Here is a 17,618-nt window from a genome sequence, read left to right as displayed (position 1 = left end):
AGTGGGTTAGCATGAGGAATGTGTTTACGAGCAAACGGGTTACACGCAGTTAAATGTTGCTTAGTATAACGGCATCTAGAACTCCGGCGTTCAACACTCCAAGTGATCCAATAAAAAATCGATCGAACGACCGCTGCCGTTTCGATCTTCGATGAAATGTCTTTCGACCAAATCATATGTCGGCACAGTTCCTATAGAAGTCGACCAGGATGCACATTCCCCCAGGCCGTCAGTCGTGACGTTGCCCACCTCTGTGAGGCCAACAACGGCGAGACCTTTCATCGTCACCACAGTGAATTAAATTCGCCTACCTGAGGTAGAGTGTGGTTGACAAAACGTGTAAGAGAAAATGTGGCCGATGAACGGATATCAACATGGAACGCCGTCCACTCCATAGCGCCTTAAGCTACATAAACGAGTAAACGCAAGAGAAAACAAGTAGTAAAAATAAACTGAAGAAATAACATTAAACTGAATATATGTTAGAGGTTCAACGATAACTCCCAGTGAGCTTGAACTAGCGGTGCAGGAAGGAGGATTGACGCTGCACAGCGTCGCTGTCAGGCACTGGCGTCATCGAATGGTTCTGTAGCATTCGCTACAGTTCTACAGTATAAAGTCTGCGTCGTGAAGCGTACATTAGAAGTAGTTTTGGCATGTACTACAACGTGTCTGTTTGCATGTTCTTGCCTGGTTAGGTATTTTTTGGGTCTAAATATTCGGTCTATTTTCATGGTTTTGGCACGTAAATTTCCGAGTCTACTTATAAGAGGAAGTAATGTTGTTCTTGAATGCCTAAAACTGTGGGCAAACAGAAATGAGTTGAAAACCAATCATCCAAAGAACCAAGCCAGTCATCTTCCAGACCGAAGGTAGAATAACTATAGGAGCGATAATGTGTAGAGCATGTTGGATGGAGTTTCGAAAAAAAATAGTCCCGGAAAAGTTCGTCCCGGAAAAATTGGTCCCTGGTTGCGTGGCGGAAGAAATGGTGAAAGGCCTTGTATGTGATTGTCCTTTCTATGTTGCTCCAGCCTCAGAACATCAGTTCTCTCATGTTCAGGAAGAAATGGTCCCGCGCGGTTCCGTGCGCCCAAAAATACAGGAGCGTCTTTGTGGACATCTGATAAGCCGAATCATAGCCAATCAAGTGCTATCATTCGCACTCCTCATTTGTTCGAAATTGGAAGACATGCTTTTTTAAATTAACATTAATCTTAATGAACAATAAATGCTGCACGCCATCTAATGAGGAACATAAAAGCGGTTCCATTTGCTGCACCGCTTGTATTGTACAAATTGCGTCTGTTCTTTCTGTTCCTCTCTTTATTTTGCGGAGTACAGACAACGCGACAAGATCATGAAGCAGTTCTGCAATGTCTGCTACCTTCTCCTAAAAGTGAAAAAAAAAAAAGGAAGAGTCGTCTTTCTGCAGAACGAAAATTCAAATCTCAGTTCTTTCTTATTCTCACTGATCAGGCCATATCTTCTGTTTTGTCGACCAACTCGTGGAGTGGTAAAAGTTGTTTGGATTTCTGTAAAACGCTAACAACTTGGGGCAGTGTCAATGGGAACTTGAACTGGAGAATCGCAGCAAAAATTTTGAAGTAAAAATGGTAGACATCGATGCCAGCGAACTTATAATGGCATATCTTTTGTGTCATTGAGAAAAAGAGAGGACGCCAAACAAAGAGACGCCAAACAATTTTTAACGTACACATACAAGAAAGCCTCCAGGAGATATATCTGAATCCTTGCATTTGCGTCAGCATTCTATTTTCTGACCAAACCAGCTACTGTCGGTGATGCTGAAAGAAGTCTCAGCACAATGAAACTGACCGATCAAGAATATCCTGCGCTCAATTAACCAGGCTTTCTGAGTTCGTAGTCAACCGAAAACATGATTATCATATCTCTGGACTATGACGCATTGATTAACCAACTTACGAAGAACAAAACTCGAAAGAAGGGTTTTGCGCAAATGTTCACTGCAGGCCTATGTACGCATAATATAAGCCCTATATAAATATCGTATTCCAGCTTCTGCACTGTAAGTGAACCCGGACATATGTTCGGAGGGGACCACGCTCTTTGTTGCTACAGCCCTGGGAGCCCAGTGCCTTTCGAGCTAGAGTCAAGTCTTTTGTCCTAGGCTGCCTCCATGTCTATGAAAATAAAGCTCAAATTGAAATCCATAAACGAGAAGGCGCTATTCGTTCTGGCTACATACTAGCAGGACCAAGCTGTTACATAAACTTCAAACTGACACATTAAGCGGCCTTGGTAATCGCCATTCATTCCACCCTTCTCACCCTATGACCTTGTTCCAAATGCGGGAGAGGAAGACCCGGCCTTTGTGGTCGCCCGCCTTTCGGTGCATATGAGCATTCGGATGTTCTGGACGTTCGGTGCTTATGAGCAGGTTCTCCCCTCCTGCTCATTTCCACCAAACGCTCAAAACCGCCAACTTTTTTTCGGTGCATATGAGCGTTTGGAGGTTTTGAGCGTTTGGAGGTTTTGAGCGTTTGGAGGTTATGAGCATTTGGTGCATATGAGGCACAACCGCTGACGCCATTGCCGATTTCACACAAAGAACGGAACCAACGTAGCAAAACAAAATGGTACCCAAAAAATTAAAAAAATAAAAGAATAAGAATAATAAGAAGAAACGGCACATTTGTAGGTCATTTTTGTCGTTCCACCAGTAAAGCGCTTCTCGCTTGCCGTTATACGCGCAGGGAAGGGAAAGGGCTACTTTTTCTGCCCCGCATTTAAGGGCAAGAGAGGAGGCACGTTTCAAATCTACCATTTTTGAGGGCCATGGACGCACCACTTTGGCTAAACGAGAACAACTTGCATAACTAGTCTGTACTGTATTCGTTTCGGTACTGGGGCTTATCGATGCCAGTACCGGGACAACATCTAGCTCGCGAGAGCTCCTCCTTTAAGGACACTTTTTCTTGTTTTCCTTCCCTATAAGATATTTCTTCTTCTGGAGATTTCCACTTCCAGTCCCTCGTTCACGTGCTGATTTCAGCATCGATGGACGCAAGATGTTGCTAGTTTCCAGTGGCTGATTTGGTACATTGGTACATACTGATTTGGTGATTTGTACATCCGAACACAGACCAGAGTATGCTTGAACCAGCTCGTGTTCCAACTGCGGCAGGGTGGCAAGCATTCAGCACATCCTCATCGACGGCCCTCTGTACAGTTCGGATATAGTAATGCTCTAGTCTCAACTCAGCCGTATAAGCAACCAGCCGCTCAGCCTTGCCTGAATCTTGGGTCCTTGTTCTAACACTGTGCAGCTCCGGCAATGGCTGCACTAATTCTATCTGTTCTTGACGTCTACTAGCCTGCTTGAACTCCTCTCACCCCAGAGCTTTTGCCATGAACGCGGAGATGTGATCTTCGCAGCCAGAGCCGTCGCGAGGCGAATATGCGCCCGGGGCAGGGCAAATCTGAAGCGTCCCCTCCCCCTCCCCCGTTGCCACAAGAAGCTTTATAAACAAAGAAAATAAAAAAAGAAAAGAAAAAGCTTGTTTGCACTGCCGAAATCGTGAATTCGAATTCCCCTCATTCCCGGTTTATGCTGTCCAACTAACCCGCCATGGCCTGCGTTTCGGCGCCCACTCTGGCGGGGGGGGGGCACCCGGAGCGGCTGCCCCTCTCGCACCCCCGTCGCTACGGCTCCGTTCGCAGCACTACATCTCCGGTGACCGACCGGATGAACTACTATCCCCATCAGTTACGACGCACCCGCGTGTGTGATATCTCATTTGCGTGTATCCTGTGTGCGTGCGAGTGTGTATGTCTCATCTTTTTCATCGTCATCCCACTCGTATGCTAACCCACATACACTGAGGTATGGTACCGCAATTGTTTCGATGAATCACCTTGAAGGAAACAGGCGGGACAACCTTCATGTTGCGTGATATTCAAGAAGCGATTTTATTCCAGCGGAGATCGCGCCGGCAACGGCTCGGCACGAGAGGATAGCGATGCCGCTGTATGGCGATGGCGCTGGAACCGATACAGCTGCCCCCCTCCTAGTGAATGGGCGAAGTCCATGAATGGTGCGTGCAGAGTACCGGAGCCCAGAGTGCCGGCTGTGCTGTCTGGGGTTTTTCCTGGGTTTTCCTCAGACGCTTTCAGACATATGTCGGCACAGTTCCCTTAGAAGTCGGCCCAGGACGCACATTCCCCCAGGGTGTCAGTCGTGACGTTGCCCACCTACGTGAGGCCGACAACGGCAAGCCCTTTCACCACCCACCGCCACCACCACCGGCGCCCAGGACACCATGCGGCGCAGCGGGAGCTGGCGAGCGGAGGCTGTAGGGCAGGGACTTGCAGGCGCTTGGGGCTGAGAAATGGTGTAGCCTAGCTGCGGGAAGGCTTCCGTGTAAGCCGGCTTGAGCCGGTCAACAGAAACTTGGTCGTCCTTCGCGTTGATGCGCAGCGTGAAGTGCTTCGGTGTACGGCTGATGACGGGGTAGGGTCCGTTGTATTGCGGTCGAAGGTGCTTGCGTACAGCGTCGATACGCACAAAAACGTGCGTGCACGTGAGCAGGTCCCGATGAATGTAGACCTTAGCGCCAGAGGTGCGAGCGGGGGCGTCGGACGCAGATCGGCGAAAACGGCTCGCAGCCGAGAAACATAGTCTGTGGGGTCGGACGCAGGCGCGAAGAACTCGCCAGGAAGGCGAAGGGTCGTGCCGTACACCAGTTCCGCGGTAGTGCCTCCCAAATCAGACTTGAAAACCGGCCGCAGGCCGAGAAGGATAACTGGTATGGTCCAGGCTGAGGGGTTGGAGTGGGCTCGCAAGGCGGCTTTAAGGTGACGATGAAACCGCTCCACCAGGCCGTTTCATGAGGGATGGTATGGTGTTGTGCGAATGCGTGTCGTACCCAAAAGGTCTAGAAAGGCGGCCAAAAGTCTGGCCTCAAATTGAGGGCCCCGGTCAGCGGTGACACGTGAGGGCACTCCAAACCGTGCGACCCAGGTGGAGAAGAAGGCGTCTGCCACAGTGGGTGCTGTGGAATCAGGGATTGGTACGGCTTCCGGCCAGCGGGTAAAACGGTCGACGGCCGTCAAAATGTACCGGTGGCCGAAAGATGGCGGTAATGGGCCTACAAGGTCGAGGTGGACGTGATCTAAACGTGCGTCAGGAAGAGCAAAGCGGCCAAGAGGGGCGGACGTATGGTGGGAGATCTTGTAACGCTGGCAGGACGAACAGGAACCAACCCAAGCGCGAATATCAGCGTTCATCTTGGGCCATAACAAGCGGGATCCAATAAGACGTTGTGTGCCTCGTACTCCTGGATGCGAAAGTTCGTGGTGAAGGTCAAAAACCGCTCGACGGTAAGGCTGAGGGGCATAGGGCATGGAAGGAACTGTGGTTGTGTCACAGCAAAGGCGGAGGTCGGAGCCGGGAACGGGAAGGTTTTCAAGATGAAGGGAGGTTGGCGATCGGCGTAAGGCTTCAAGGTCGGGATCGCTGAGCTTAGCACGCGCTAGAGCTTCAGGAGAGAGGGGTTCGACTGCAGCAATGCGACTAAGGGCGTCGGCAGGGCAGTTCGCCGATGCGGAGACATGCTCAACGCGGGTAGTGAATTCTGCTAGGAAAGCTAAATGCCGAATCTCACGAGGGGAGTACTTGTTGTTGGCCGAGCGAAAAGCGTATGTTAAGGGCTTGTGATCGGTGAGTATGGTGAATTCTCTGCCGTCCAAAAAGTAGCGGAAATGCATGACGGAGAGGTACGCAGCTTGGAGTTCTCGGCCAAAGGTGCTATAGCGTGCTTCCGTTGGCTTGAGTGCCTTGGAAAAGAACGCCAGAGGATGCCAAGTGTCACTGGACATCTGCTGTAGCACTGCTCCGACTGCGGTGGAGGAGGCATCGACAATCAGAACTGTTGGCGCATTTGGGCTCGGGTGGTGCAACAGAGTGACTGAAGAAAGCAGCGACTTGATGGCACTGAAGGCGTCGGAAGCGGCATCCGACCAAACCAGGGAATATGCGCGACTGGCAGGACCGCAGCCGGTGACATGTTGGTTGCTGCCTCGACGTGATGTTTCAGATTGGTGCAGGAGCTCTTCGAGCGGACGTAGAGTGTGGGCACAGTGGGGTAGAAACCAACATGTCACCGGCTCCGGTCCTGCCAGTCGCGCATATTCCCTGGTTTCGTCGGATGCCGCTTCCGGCGCCTTCAGTGCCACTCTGTTGTGATTTCATCACTCAGAAGTGATTTTATTCCAGCGGAGATTGCGCCCCGGCAACGGCTCGGCACAAGAGGATGGCGATGGCGCTGTATTGTGATGGCGCTGGAACCGCTACAACCTCATCCCATCGTTATTCATGTACTACTAGTAGTTGTTGTTCCTGTACATTGTTTCAGAGGCGCAAAGGGGGTCAGAGGAGCTACGACAGATAGAGGGGTCAACAAGAACACGTAAAAATTTTACGATCAGGGATTTTATTTATTAATATGAGCATTATATAAACGAGCCGCTCCCTACTCTGTTCTTGGCCGATGTCCCAAGGACCTTTATCAAAAAGTAAGTCCTTCAATAGCTCCACCTGTTTACGAATAATTCAGCCGTCGAGGAAGCCCTGACCAACGTAACATAAATTCCGAACGACACAGTAGATGAATCTGTTCCTTTTTCCCTGGTTTCAAAGTAGCATAATCTTTCGTTCCCGAAGGAGAAATTCGTACACTTTGGTGTCCCTTTAATGACGACGTCACGTTGTTTAAGCGATCACGCTTTGTTTACTCTATAAGTGGCGCTGGCTTGGTACCATTCCTTAGCAACTAATAATTGAATGCAGAGTAGTCTATTTTTTTTTTTACCAACATTTCCGCATAATGTTTGTTACACGTTTTCCTTATCCCATACCATAATGGCGTGAACAAAAGGGTTGAACCCGACTCTTGCAATTCTGCGGAGACGCTCTTCTCACCGTGCTGTAGAAAACGCACACCACAGTGGCTTGATTTTAAAAGTGTGATCGGATTTTAGTTGTTGTATCCAATGCATGTTGGGAATGCCTGCAAGTTCGTAACACAGGGGTGACACAAACCCGCCATTGTTGTAACTACCCTCAAGCGGGTGTCCGTGGCAAGACTGACATCTTGCCCTGGTCGCACGAAATAGAAAACGTCATTTTGAGGTAATGTGACTTTGTTTATATGTCGTTCTGCCGCCTACCGACATACCTCCGTCGTCATAAAGCCAAGAGATGAACATATATTGCCAGCGTAACCTAACGCAATGCTTCTTCCGCAACATGGTAGCTCAGAAGCATGGAGCCGTCCTGCAGCAACACATAGGCGGTCATTGGCAACCGTTAGCCTTCTTCTCCAAGAAGCTCTCACCCACCGAATAGAAGTACAGCACCTTCGGTCGCGAGCTCCTCGCCGCTTTCATGGCCGTCAGGACCTTCCGTTATTTCCTCGAGGACAAGCAGTTTGTCATTTTTACTGACCACAAACCCCTGGTGCACGCATACCAATCCGGCAGCAGCCGCTACTCCTCCCGTGAAATTAGGCAACTCGCTTTCCTAGCGGAGTTCCAGGCGACATTCGAGCACGTGAAGGGGGCCGACAACGTTCCGGCTGACACCCTCAGTCGCCTCTTTTCCGTTCAGCACAGACCAATCAGCCTTGCAGATCTCTCTCTCAGCAGCAGCAGAACGACCTGGAGTTGAAATACCTTCTATCAGGGCGTTCCTCGCTAAACCTGCAAGAGGTACGTTTTCCCGGACTCTCCGGACCCGTCGTCTGCGACATTTCTACAGGCATGCAGCGGCCTTTCGTTCCCCAAGGTCTCCGTCGTCAAATCTTCCACGGACTATCCCAGCCTGGAATCAAGGCGACACCGCGACTTCTCAGTGCTCGTTATGTGTGGCCATCTATGAACACTGACATTCGCGCATGGACGACTTCCTGCGCGCCATGCCAACGAGCCAAAGTCCACAGGCACACTGTTCCTCCATTGTCAACATACCCACTGCACAGGAGTCGTTTCGACGAAGTCCACATCGACATAGTGAGCCCTTGCCCCCGTCGAACAACCATCGTTTTCTCTTGAGGTGCGTCGACCGGTACGCAAGGTGGGCAGAAGCCACCCCTATGCCGGACTCCACAGCAGAAACAGTCGCACGCACGTTCATTTCGACTTGGGTCTCCCGGTTTGGAGCCCCTTTCAAGATTATAACGGACAGAGGGAAACAGTTTGAGTCCCGCCTTTTGCTGCGCTCACCAATCTCCTTGGAACTCACCGCTGCCGCACAACAGCGTATCATCCCGCAGCTAACGGCCTCGTAGAACGATTCCATCGTCATCTCAAAGCTGCCATCATGGCATACGAAAACGCCTCTAAGTGGCACGAGTTTCTTCCGCTCATCCTCTTAGGAATTCGAGCGGCTTGGAAAGAGGATCTGGGTTGCACGCCGTCAGAGCTCGTTTATGGCACTACTCTTCGCCTCCCCGGGCACTTTTTCGACACCCCTACCCCAATCGCCACTGATCCGTCGGACTACCGGCATCGCCTCCGAGAGCACTTTTCCCGCATCCGACCAAGTGCCACCCGGGCTCCGCAGCCGGCAACGCCCTTCGTTTCCCCCCACCTGAGTACCGCATCCCAGGTTTTCTTACGAACGGATGCCTTACGCAGGTCCCTCCAGGCCCCTTACACTGGCCCCTACACTGTATTGGAACGCGCGACTAAATACTTCGTCATAGACTACAACGGCAGACCGGAAACAGTCTCCGTTGAGCGTCTCAAGCCTGCTTTCACGGAAGCCCCTGTTCCGACCCGACACTGGTCCTTCAACCGATTACCACCGTTATTATTACCGTTCTTCCCAGGCATTGTTGAAACACGTCCGCACGTTGATGCTATATGTGTGAGGCCTATGCAATCAGGAAGGCTGTTGGGCAGTTTTTGGAAGTGTTTTATTTGGTCAAACTTCATAAGGAGGGATACCCTTTTCGGGTTGTTATTTCGGAAAGAAACACATGGCAAGGGGTGGTCAGTACCTTTTTATTGAAAGGTCTCAATGAGCTGAAGTTTGAAGACCCGTATAGAATTACAAACTCCTGCGGTGTAATTGAAAAGTTAAGGTGTGTTGAAAGTAAGAAGGTTCGGTTTTTCTCTTTGGATGTTGTTGATCTGTTCTATAGTTTGCCTTTGCATATCATTTCTGCGTGTGTACAGGAAGCAATATCTGTTGGGTTAGTGTCCTTTCAAAATACTGTGGGTGTATCAGCTAGTGTTTTCATGGATATTCTAGAATTGTATTTAGATTCTAATGTTGTGCAGGTGTCGGGTGGGGTTTTCCGACAACGGGATGGTGTGTGTATAGGATCAGAAATTGCTCCGGTACTTAGTGATTTGGTTTTGGCTAAGGTAGATAGGGCTGTTTCTGAGAACTTGGGGGGTGGGAGATTTGGGGTTGAATTTATTACTAGGTATGTTGATGACTTTCTGGTATGTGTGGGTATGGAAGGAGATGAATCGGGTATACAGGGTTTGTTTGTTGGAGAGAGTTTAGGTTTAAAGTTTACTGTGGAAAGGGAAGAAAATGGTCAAATTCAGTACTTGGATCTTCGGATTTCCTCTGATGGGATTGGAGTTTGTTGGGAATATTGCCAGCGATGTAAAAAACCGTTAACGCCTTTTGACTCCAATAGCTCAAAAACTGTAAAAGCTGGAGTTGCAAAATCTTTGATAAAAAACGCTTTGGTGAGGTCGTGTGTTCATAAGGTGGGGTCGAGCTGCATGGAGCAGGTGACTAGGCTTGAGGACGCTGGATATCCAAGGAATCTAATCAGTGATGTCGTAAATAGGTTGGTAAAGGAACCTTGTGATTCTCACATGCGTTGTGAACAGAGAGATTGGAGGGGGGTTGGGGTGATCCCGTATGTTCATCAGGCCTCCCATCGCCTAAAAAAGGTAGCCTGTAGGCATGGTGGTGATGTAGTTTTCAAAAGGAGTTATTGGCTCAGGTCTCTGATGGCTAGGGTTAACCGGACAAAAACTGGGGGCTGTCATGTAAAACACGTAGATCCTTTTGTGACTTGCACTGTTGGTGTTGTTTATTCAATTCCCTTGTCTTGTCGGTGCCAATATATTGGTCAAACTAAACGTTGTGTTAACGTACGTCTGATGGAACATAGAGCTTCGAGAGGAAAGGGGTATTGTATGCTGGCGGAACACTTAAGAACATGTTCCGGGTGCGAGCCGCTGTTCAAAAACACAAAAGTGTTGTTTAAAAGTCATAAGTTAGGTGTTCTTCTTTATAAGGAAGCCTTGTTGATAAAACAGGATGGAGATAGTTGCATTGGCGTACCTTCCGTGTTGGTAACGGATACAATCCAGCAATTCATTGATAACTAACGCAAATTCTGTTCCGTGGGGGGGGGGGGGGCGTTTACTTAGTGCCTTGTTTGCGTGATAGCTTTTTGACAACTTTGTGATAATTTTGTGATTACAGCATGACGGCCTTGGCTTGCTATTAGGGGTCGGGTGTGCAGTTGGTATATTTAAGATGTGTCCCTGCCATTAAAGTTGTTTGTCAGTCAGTGCTTCGTCTGTGCTGTCTCTTTGTGTCCCCTGCACCGGGGTTTTATCGCTTTTAGATCTGGCTGACATCTCCTAATTCCTATGTAGAAGAAGAACCGAGACCCGACACAAACATTCAGCTGTCGAGTCTCATCAAGTCTGTTGACGTACATGCCGCACCATGGTATGTGTTGTCGAGTCCGAACCTGGCACGGGCACGTGCGAAAAACGTAGAGCCCGGCCCGACAAGGCCCGCGCAATGCTCTAAAGGGGAGTGCGAAACCCTATCGAAATATGCTAGCAGTCCTGTGCGAGCGCATCGGCCTTGAGTTCTACTATGAAATAATGCGAGCCGATTGAGGGAGCACTTTCACGACACCAATCGACAGCAACGAAGGTCATGGTTCAACAGCGTAAATGTCACTGGCAAGAAAAGCAGGGATGTTTTACAACGGGATGTTGCAGTGTCATATGACCGTCGACAACCCCGCGTCCTTTCTGGATACTGTTGCCTCTGACAAAAATCGCTATTCAGCTCAACTGGAGTCCCCCAATACTGTCAGGGACACGTGATCCTGTGACACCACGAAAACTGAAAAGTACGATCACCATATCACGAATTGACACCTCCACGGACAATCTCTGCGTCTCGGGTGAAAAGCTTTAGCCCGCTGCTACCGATCAGAGCAATCTTCATCCACGAGAAAGCGAGGTGGTAACGGCGGTACGCGACAGTCACACAGCATGTTCGAGAAATGCCAGTAAAACGTACACACCAAACAGCAAACGCGAGACAACCAAATCCACCGTGCAAAAGCAAATCGGGGAAAGGAGGAAATCTAAAAATAAAGGAAACACAACGCAGCTCATAGGTCTCCGCCTGTCACGTGGGCTTGTCGTGTCCTCCAATCAAAGACGCGATGGACTTCTTACAAAGTCGGAGGAGTGAGAAGGGCGCGTGTGGCGCCATCTATAGCAGAAAAAAGTTCATTTTTGAGTTGAGACCTATGTGATATGTCCTCTTAACGAGTTGGACTTTCAACCCCCTCTCTCTCCCAAAATTGCTTGGTCCCGGGCCACATCCAGCCCACCAATGCTCTGTCCTCAAAGCTCTCTTCATCTATCAGGATGCCATAGGACTTTGCTCCTGACTGTGAAGGGGCACATTACTTCATTCCCGGCAACACCACCAGCAATGGCATAGAGTATCGCCCCCTTGCGATGAAACTCACCATCCATCATCTCACAATAAAGTTGTCATTGTTGCTGTCGGCCCGTGATTCGCCAAGAGCTCTTGCGCGAGCCTACCACAGCGGCCTTGTAGCGCACGAACTTCAAATATAAGGATAACGATATATCTGTGAAAGTTGAAGATTGAGGCCGTCGAGTTTACAACGAGACCACTGACTCCAGATATTCCGCCACGCCGCATTGGCGGCTCCGTTTGAGACGCGTGCTTTCCTGTTGCTGTCAGAGTTAAGGGCGAAACGCATTGGACGTTTTCTCAGCGTCAAAACGTCGGGCGTACGCCATGGCCTTGCACACGCGGCCAAGAAACGCAAGCGAGGCGACCACCCGAAACGCATGGGACGCGTACGGAGCGAGTGACGCGGTTGCTATATTCGACGACCACAAATGTCTGCTAGAACGTGCAGATGCTGTTCTTTCCTGTGGTTCCTGCGTTCCTTCATTCCAGATACCATTAAAATGTTCACGTAAATTTAGTGTGATGGATAATGCCCCCAAAATTTATGCGAGCTGCTCATACGCCACCTTGTCTGCCGCACGACGGCCACGGTTCTGTCTACTTCTCGGAAAGCGCGCCCAGACGCGAGCGAATATCTGTAGTCGACAGATTCCGACGTACGCCCTCCGCGCGCGTTGAAAAACTGGTTTTTACGAGGTCACACGCACGCCGAGCGCGCGCGCGTCCTGAGAACGTTGGAAAAACGCTCCATGCGTTTAGCCCTTAAAAGGAAGAACGCCAATGTACACGTGATTTCAAACAACTTCCTCGTCTGACAGGCAGACACATTGTTCTCCCATGATTCGCAACGGAACCACACTCACTCTAATATCCGGGAAGCCACCCATACAGGTTACACCGCCTTTTAAAAACCTTTCTTAGCCGAGCGAACCTAGAACACGGTGTGACATCCTCGACCTTAACACTTCCTCCCAAACTAGACTCTGAAAGAATACAGGCACAGTTAAAAGCGCACTTTCACTCACTGTGGGCTACGTGTTGCTATTCCATACAGCCAAGAAAATGCTGGGCGTGACTCCCGCGCTGATACTGTTCGTCGTTGCCGGAACATCTCAATGTGCACCAGCCTTCAACGAAGCCCTGACCGACTTTGAAGAGGAACTGAAGGGGAGGCTCCAGGGTAAGGCATCGTGAAATGCAAACAGATTTCCCTGCGCGCAGTTATGAGTATAGATTGGTACGAGGCAGAGTGCATGGCATGTATGCTTGTGATCAATAGACAACAAGTTACTTCTAGCAGCCTTGTGCTCCGAGGTTTTTAAATCTGAAGGGGCAGTTGTTAATTCGTCGGTCTATTGAAGGATAGCTATATACTGCACATTGCAAAAGCTCGTATAATCCATTAGGCCGCCCGAGAGACTGCGGCGATATCTACCTGTCTGGGCAAAACCACAGCGGTGTCTACAACATTTACCCTTACGAAGATTCATCAGTAGCTGTCTCAGCATACTGCGATATGGAGTCAGACGGCGGAGGATGGACTGTGATTTGTTGAAATTGATCAAGTGCACGAGAGGGAGGGAGAGAGAGAGAGAGAAAAGGAATGCGTCGTTTCACTCTTTTTCATAACAGAAATCGTACCATCCATACAACGAAAACAATGAGACTGTCTCTCAACGTCGAAAACACCTGTTTCTGAATTTTTTTTTCGTGCGTGTCAGTGCCGTATGTGCACGTAATGTTGCAAAACAACACTGGTTCACATTGACGGGACTAATGAAAAAATAAACGTTCATGAACCACGTATCTGCGGATTGCCGATACGCACTACGTAAGGGGCAGACCCCGTATGGTTATCGATACACCTCGAGTCCCATTCGCGGTACATTCTTCTCCGTGACGGTCCGAACCTGTATATTTCAATGCAGACATCCCGCATTTTACTGTTTTGCGGTGTTAACATAGCATACATCTCCGCATGTCGGCGTATAGACCTCTACCCGAGAAACGTCATCATGACGGTAAACGGACTGAATCCGAAACAGATCGGAAGTGGAGGGTTGGGTTTCACGAATGGGCACTTGTTCGCTGCCTCGTATTGAAAGTAAAGTAGGACCGCATCCCTTTCAGGGACCATCGTAATCCCCTCAGTACCGTGGCTTTCGGGCGCGACCTTGTTCGCCCCTAGCTTTGAGCGTAGTTCAACTCTACCGAATTGGTGGCGCTGTCGAACACGATGACATCATTTGTTTACGAACAGGGAGGGGTCTATTGGTTCCCCTCCGAGTAGTGTGCGTAAGCTGTGTCGCGAAAGTGTCAATTAGTGATATGTCACAAAAAATGCGATCGTCATTGGCCGGGTTCGAACCCGTATTCCGGTCTCAGGATCACAAGGCGGGCACGTGACCAGGGCTGGTGGTTTCCCATTTTGACACCAGGCATGTGTAGGTGTCACTAACCACTGTTAATTTTTTTAGACCTGCTTAGGTGTAATTATGGAGTAAGTATAGGGCGTATTCCCTTCGATACACCCCTATTAGCAGACCGCGGAATTATACGCACTAAAAAGCCACTAAATATGCATGCAATCATGTAGAAAAAAACGGCGAAACATGCATAAACATGCAGCTAAAGTGGCAAAGCAAGCATTAAACACGCAGCAAATGCGGCAAAAAGTGCAGAAATATGCAATATGCGCAATGTTTATTTTCATGCGCGTTGAAGAGAACTTCAGGGTACAGTCTAGATTTACAACATCAACAGTGACTACAAGGCCGCATGTTACACCACGATCACCTACTTGTAGTTCTGGTGACAATAGACCACGATATACTGCTCCAACCTGGTCACACCAGTGCGACCTACGTTTCCATTTTTTTACTTTCTATTTCTATTCTATTCCATGCTATATCGTTGCAAGATTTCGTGGCTGAAACTTTGGCATCTATCTGTAAGCATAAGCTTGTATGTTGAAAAGCTCCTGTCAACAACATTGCTTTGGTGACCAAGGAGATAAATGCTGGAATTCTCTGTACCGAATCCCCTGGGGATTCACCTTGCAGTATGAAAAGGAATCGTTTTCTGACGAAGGGGTCGGGCTATTGACAAGCAAGGCGAAGCGTGGGACCAGCCTATTGTACCAGATGACCAGATGCGCGAATTCCCCCAAAAATAAAGAAAAAAGGGGGTTAAGTTCCACTGAGCTGAAAATCTGGACACGACGGGGAAGTGTGCTGGATACAGCTTGGCGAGGAAGAAAAGTATTTTGAGTACTGAGTAGCAAATACTGAAAAAAAAAAGTATTTTAAATTCTTTAAAAATACTTGTCGCAAAAAGTATTGAGTAGACTACCAAAATATCGGAATAAAGTAGTTAAAATACTGTATTTGGAGTACGTACTCACGATACCTACAAGTCTGAGTCGACTCCAATGCTGGTTTCGCATGCGTCTGTAGCGAACGCAGTCTTCCTCGCGTCTTCACGTGCCCGGCGTTCGAGAAGGTCGCTGCAGCGCGACGCGCCCAGTTGAACAACACATTGATGCACAAACATGGAGTATTCTTACAAACATGCACTTTCATGCATTTTAAAACCTTGACTAATTCATTCATATGGCCTCAAAACATGCAAACATATTGCGTTCGAAGCTTTGCATGCCATGGAAAGAAACATGCAAAACATGGAAATCCGTGGTCTGCCTATGAGGAACCCTCCCTCCCCCTAAAAAAAAGGGGGAAAAAATATCGCATGCGGGATGTTAATTGAGTGTCAAAGTAACAGAAGCCCCACACCAGTCTTTTTGGATGTTTGTATAGTAAGGATGTAAGCATCTGCCGCACTCAGCCATTTTTGATAGATATGTATTCACAAGTTTACAGCAAAGGCAGCCCATAGTGGGCTAGTAGACGTCCAGTACCTTGACGTACCTGTCCAGACGTGTACAGTATTGAGATCTTTATTACATATTAGCTACAAGATCCCGGATAAACATATTTTGTTGATGTCTGTTGCCATCTTTAATAGATATCTAAAGTTCTCAAAATCGCACCCAGAAAATGGTGGCGTTGTTATTGCCGGTGTAATGCCTATACAAGATTCTGACAGCGTATAGGTTACCTACATACACTCCAAAGGTAGTCAAGTTACAGTTCCAATTACGTAATATCAAAAGTAATCCTGTGAGTAATTAATCACCTAGAACGTAATACAGTACTTGTGCAATCGGCTCCACTGTTAGGACACCAGCATTATAGGACTCCCTTTTGGAAGGGCGTACTCTTATCTGAGAGTGTCCATAAAAAGGAGACAGTGAGAGCACTCCTGAATTATGTCCTGAAGCTGTTAAAATTTTACAGGAAACAACCTTTCGGGATGATGTCAGGGTATTGATGTACCCCTAAAGTGTAGTGTTAGGTTAGCACTGAACTACACCGAAAAAGGTATAACGCTGTTTAACATTGTGGGATAGCTGAGCTGTTCTTGGGCACGACCCTATAGGACATTGGTGGGACAGATGGACGATTTGCCATTCTGTAGGCGTTAGGACGACACATAGCGTTCTACGGTGGATTCTAAATGAAAAGCGGGCCCGACGGGAGGTTATCATTATCACACAGCGGATGTCTTCACACCGTTTCCATTATATTGATTTTTTATGCTTTCCTTCACTTCGTCTGTTATACATGATTTGAACCTCAGTATATGAACCTTGCTCAGCCTTGGGAACCTTGGAACAATGTCTTCCGAACTCAAGAGGGCTCACCCATTTTCGTGCAAAGGCTTTCACGTAAATGTTTTTTTTTTTTTTTCTTCAGGTCTTTCAGAAGCGGGGACAGTTTGGAAATCCCGTATACTACTTTCACAGAAAATGGGATGAATACGCCCGTGGTTTCGGAAACCCTGCTGAGGAGTACTGGTTAGGTAAGTGTCACGAAGTGGATATTTGAAACACGGGAGCAAGACGGGGTAGTTGGTGCTGGTTCATAATAATCGTGTTGCAGACGAGAGAAGTTAGGATAAGGGCTAGGAACGAACATAATCAGAAAAGGGCTGCGAGTATGCACTATCCTTGTTCTGATTTCCGTTTATTTCTAACCGTTGTCCGTGTGTTTCGTTTTCCATACGATTGTTATGAATGTGTGAACACTGAAAGAGTATGGGATTTAAATTTTTGGCAGGTAACAACGTCCTTCACGCCCTGACCTCAAGCAAAGCAATGAGGCTACGAATCCAACTCAAGAACCACACGGGTGAAACACTCACAGCCGACTATTCAGTTTTCAAAGTTTCTGATGAAAAAGAACACTTCAAGATTAGAGTGTGCGGATACACAGGGGAAGAAGGTAATTTTGACTTTTCAAACACCAGTCCATTCCCTTAAATGTTTGCGTTACATTATTCCCAAAAGCTATGCTTCGTTACTTTCATTGATCCTTCTTATCGTGCCAAGATTTCGAGGACTAATGCTAGTCGTCGTAACTTTCAGGGTCAGATTGTTTCGGTAGCATAGATGAGGCCAAGTTCAGCACAGAGGACCAAGACCACGACAATTACTCGGACAACTGCGCCGTTCTGTATAAAGGAGGCTGGTGGTACACTAACTGCCACCATTCAAACCTTAATGGTCTCAACCTCAACGGCGAACATGCCTCGTATGCGGACGGTATAGAATGGTCATACAGGAAACACCCCATTCTCTTCTACCACTATTCTTATCCACAAGTTGAAATGAAAATGAGAGACGTGAACTTTAACAAATGAGCAGCTGACGGTAGGATGCAGTGGAAGAAGTCTTGTATCCCACATGTGCCCCCGTAAACGTCACTCTCTTACATTATTTCGA

General features: G+C 48.3%; 1 long non-coding RNA gene across 1 annotated transcript; it reads left to right on the top strand.

Moving 5' to 3' along the window:
- Positions 1-13,187: 13,187 nt before the first annotated feature.
- LOC135378893 (uncharacterized) lies at positions 13,188-17,102 on the top strand. The gene is made up of 3 exons (XR_010418609.1): positions 13,188-13,319; positions 16,591-16,696; positions 16,954-17,102. It is a non-coding gene; the product is annotated as an uncharacterized LOC135378893 (long non-coding RNA).
- The last annotated feature ends 516 nt before the right edge of the window (positions 17,103-17,618 follow it).

Source organism: Ornithodoros turicata, chromosome 1, assembly GCF_037126465.1.
Source record: "Ornithodoros turicata isolate Travis chromosome 1, ASM3712646v1, whole genome shotgun sequence".
Classification (NCBI taxonomy): domain Eukaryota; kingdom Metazoa; phylum Arthropoda; class Arachnida; order Ixodida; family Argasidae; genus Ornithodoros; species Ornithodoros turicata.
This window is presented reverse-complemented; position numbering and strand designations above follow the sequence as displayed.